The sequence below is a fragment of the Bos mutus genome, chromosome 22, assembly GCF_027580195.1.
Source record: "Bos mutus isolate GX-2022 chromosome 22, NWIPB_WYAK_1.1, whole genome shotgun sequence".
Classification (NCBI taxonomy): Eukaryota; Metazoa; Chordata; class Mammalia; order Artiodactyla; family Bovidae; genus Bos; species Bos mutus.
Genome location: NC_091638.1, coordinates 51725005 through 51729449, shown reverse-complemented (window position 1 = coordinate 51729449; position 4445 = coordinate 51725005). Strand labels below are relative to the sequence as shown.

Sequence of the window (4445 nt, the reverse complement as noted above, 5' to 3'; positions counted from 1 at the left end):
TCCTCCTTTTACTTGGGAAAAGGATACAGCTTGACCAAGGTGGCTCTGGGGCAATATCTGGGCTGTGTAACCAGGTTTCACAAAGCCCAACTCTCTTTCCTTCTCCAAGACTGAGTGGGCAACCAGCACCGTCCATCCAGGCAGCCACCTTCCAAGGTGGGCTGGCCAAGCCCCCAAGGGTCCCACAGGGCAACTGAGTCCACGAGCCACCACGGGCCTCATGGGCACATGGTGCTTCCCTGCTGGTGATGGATTCGAATGGGCTTCATGGTCTCAGGACTCCTCTGTCCCTTGGGCACATTCTTTCTCCCAGCTGTGCTCTCTTGTCCTCCCAGTGGGCCCCGCTTCCCCCTCGGTGTCCAATCAGAGCAGTGAGCAGGGAGTCACTGAGGTCAAATCAGAAGGGATGTCCTCAAGTCTCTGCGAGCCAAGAGAAGTTTCCTTGTGTGGTTGAGGTCAGGGAAGGCTTCTCAAGTTGGAAGACAGGTCAAACAGAGGCATCAGGTGCAGAGATGGGAGGAGAGCAGGAGGCTCTGAGTGGCTTGTGGTTGGGGTGGATGGGGCACCCTGACACCTGAGAACCACAGGGCTCGGGTGTGGACAATGATGAGGATCAATATCCAGACCGTGGTGCCCCTGCCTCAAGGCAGCTGGTCAGTGGCCACATCAGTGGCTGGCAGGAGCCCTAGATGATGGTGTGAGGGTGGACAGTAGTTAGGGAAGAGCCTGGAACACAAAGAAGTTGACCTCTGGGGCTTGTGGCTTCACTGAGACGAAAGGAGATGGGGGCAGGAGCTGGGCAGGAGTGGAGGGAGGTCAGAGGGGATGTAGACACTGTGTACTCCTTCCCTCTTGGAGGGCACAGCCCACCTGAGCAAGCCTTACTGTGACACTTCCCATGTGCCCCAGAGAGGCCGAGGTATTAAGAGAGCTGGAGAAACCATTTCTTCACCTTGCACAGGGGCCTCCCTGCCCACTGCCCAGAAAACCAATGAGGCAACAGCAAGGACTGTGGCAAGACCAGCTCACACCCTGGGAAGAGGGCAAGGATGGGGCAGGTCAGAAAGACTCCTGGTTTATCCTTTGTATCAGGTCCAGACTGAGCATGTTCCGTGGGCTGGGAGGAGGCTGACTGGGGACCATGGAGACCCAGAGGGCCAGCCTCTCCCTGGGGTGCTGGTCGCTGTGGCTGCTGCTGCTGGGACTAGTGCTGCCCTCGGCCAGCGCCCAGGCCCTCAGCTACAGGGAGGCCGTGCTTCGTGCTGTGGATCAGCTCAATGAGCGGTCCTCAGAAGCTCATCTCTACCACCTCCTGGAGCTAGACCCGCCTCCCTAGGACGTGAGTTGGGGAGGGGACCGGGGACAAGCCTTTCTCCTGCCTGCTTTGGCCACACTGTCGCCCCTTCACTCTGGCTGTACCTCCTGTCAGGAAGGCACTTTTCCCTCTAGGTGGGTTCCCACCTCTTCCAGGAAACCTTCCCAGACCTGGGTCATCTCCCAGCACCAGGCTTCCTGTCTTAGCATCTCTGCTGTGGGAACAGGCGCCCTGCACACCTGGCTCAGGTTCCCTGGACTTCTGGGAGCTCCAGGGATGGAGGGGGTCACAGGCTCTGTGAGGTGACTTCTCTGCTAGTGTCCCCCCTGAACCTCGGTGTCTCTCTGCCAGGGGGAGCTGTGTCAGCCTGGAGGCTCCAGTGACAATGGCTCTCCTTGCAGGCGGCCCTGACCTCCCTCAGCCCCTCTGAGGGGAGGCGCTGCCATCAGCGCTGCTGTGAGGGCCGCTTCTGCTCTCTGTGTGCCCGTGAGGCCAGGCATGGCCTCTGTCCCCTCCCCTGTGCTCCCAGCACCAAGCCCAGGGCCGGACACACAGTGGGCTGGAGAGGCTGCCGTCTGGGTTGGGGGCAGGGAGACAGATCAGAGAAGGAAACATGAGTGAACCTAGTTTCCCCACTTTGATTGTTGACCATTGGAGGACCGGGGAGCTCGAAAGCCTGTGAACTTCAGGGTGAAGGAGACCGTGTGTCCCAGGTCGAACCTGCAGCCCCCAGAGCAGTGTGACTTCAAGGAAAATGGGGTGAGCCTGGGGACTGAGACTGAGGGCTGGGATCAATGCTTCTCAGTGCGAGCTGGACAGGGAAATCGGGAAGGTTTCCAGCATCTAGAGGGTGAGGTGAGCCTGGGAGATTATGGCCTGGGGGTTCCAGTTTGACCTTGAGGTACCCTTCCAGCTGGTGAAACAGTGTGTGGGGACACTCAGCCTGTACCGGTCTGATGACCCGTTTGGTCTAAACTGTAATGAGGTGAGTGTCCCTTTCTGTGTTGTGCAGATGCTAACAAGGTGGGTTGTGGAACATGCTTAGGACCAATGACCCGCTGCCCCATCCGGGGCAGAGAAAGGCCCTCCTACCCGGGCCCCTCCCTCCCCTGAGCCCCAGGTCTCCAGCCCTGGCTCTGCATCCCTTAGAGCAGTGTTTCTGTAATGCGGTCCCCACCCCGGAACTGACATGAGACAGGTTCTCAGGTCCCACTGAGCTTCTGAATCAGACTCTGGGGTGGCATCTAGCCACTGTATTTTCACAAGGCCTCTAGGGAATTCTGACTGGGCTGAAGTTGAGAGGCATTGACTCAAGTAAGTAATGATCTTTCATCCCCTGCTCTAATCCAGCTTTGCTAGGATGGGCTTGTGGCCCTGCGAAGCCCCATGTTGTCTGTGGACGTCAGTTTCTCCACAAGTCTCTGTATATAGGGATTCAATCATATGCTTCAAAGATAACAGCCCGAGGGTGAACAGGGCCCAACACTCGTGGTGTCCCAGTTAGAGGGCTGTTCAGGTGTGAAGTGAGGGATCTTGTCTTGACCCTTGCCCAGTCCCACAACAAATCTGTTTTGTCATGGTTTACAGCTTCAGAGTGTCAGGAGACTTCATCCCCAGCATCAACGTTTCCCAAGGGAAAGGCCATGGCCAAAGCCATTGCCATTACCACTGCCAAGGCCAGGGCCAGGGCCAAGTCCATGGCCAAAACCCCTGTGATAATCATTGTGAAGGCCAAGGTCAAGTTTAGCGCTGTGGCCAAGACCAATGCCAAGTCCACGTCCATTCCTGTTGACGTCTCTCATTCCAAGGTGTCCTTGAAAATGGTGAAGGATTGGCTGCCATCACACCCATTAAAGAATTTTGGTGAATCCTGAGTCCACAGAAGAGTCCTAATGTTCTGATTTGTTTTGGCTTAGACTGCTGGATGGTGAAAAATAAATTCTTGTGAAAACAACTTCCTCCAGGCTTCAATTTCTACTTTCTCACCTCTTCCCACTTATTGAGACTGAGTCCTTAACTCTCAGAGGGCTACTCTGTGTGTGTGTGCCTCTGTGTGTGTGTGTCTATGTTTCTGTGTGTGTCTGTGTGTTTGTCTATGTGTGTGTGTGTATGTATGTGTGAACACAGAGAAGCGTGAGGCTCCTGTTCCTTCCAGAAGGGCACAAGGCAGGCAGCAGCCCCAGGAGCTCCAGGACAGCGTCCTCACCCTCGGGTCCCTCCCAAGCCCTTCACCCACCCCTGCCCTCCCCCTCCAACACCCAGTAGGATGGAAGGAGACCTGCCGTGGGTGCAGAGCTGGTGGGGCTGCTGCTCCTGCTCATGTGGAGCTGACAGTCCACAAGGGGCCAGGAGAATCACCTTGTTAAACACTCACAGAGATGAAGTTCAGTCTCAGGGATAAGCCTGCAGGTGCAACGCCCAGGACGTACCTCTTGCCCTCGACAATCTGAATTCTGAAATAGCCCATCCCTCATGGCTTTTCTGTGGCATTTAGACTCAATACTGTTTCTTCAGCTGGGTCTCAGATGTCAGGGGTGGGTTTGTGCTTAGCGATCACGTAGTATAAAAATGTGTACCATTAAAAAGAAGTATCCTGCTCATCAGGGTGAAGATTTCTCCACGAGGGCGTGAGAGACAGAGTGACACAGAGATTCCATGTCTATTTGCCTGTGTGTTTCAGACACTGTCCGTGTCCTGCCCACTCCCCATTCTCTAGCTGACCTTTGCTCTGAGGCAGACAGGAAGCACTATGGAGTTTGTATCAGGGAACACCTTCAATTAACAATTGGGGGCTGCTGCTGCTAAGTCACGGCAGTCGTGCCCGACTCGGTGTGACCCCATAGACGGAAGCCCACCAGGCTCCCCTCCCTGGGATTTTCCAGGCAAGAACACTGGAGTGGGTTGCCATTTCCTTCTCCAATGCATGAAAGTGAAAAGTGAGAACTTGGGGTAAAAACATCTCCTCTTCCTCACTCCCTCGGGGGCCCACCTCCAGACGTATCACACCTCTGCCTGAGGTCCCCAGCTGGGTTGAGCTCCTGTCATCCACTTTACTGCCTGTTTATTGACATGTCTTCTTCTCACTCATCCTGCCCTGACTCCTCTGTCTACACTTTTGCTGGCTTTTTCT

The 4445-nt window shown here is 55.5% G+C and overlaps 1 pseudogene; it reads left to right on the top strand.

The window, feature by feature from the left end:
- Positions 1–1141: 1141 nt before the first annotated feature.
- On the top strand, positions 1142–3189 carry LOC102285503 (cathelicidin-4-like; annotated as a pseudogene).
- The last annotated feature ends 1256 nt before the right edge of the window (positions 3190–4445 follow it).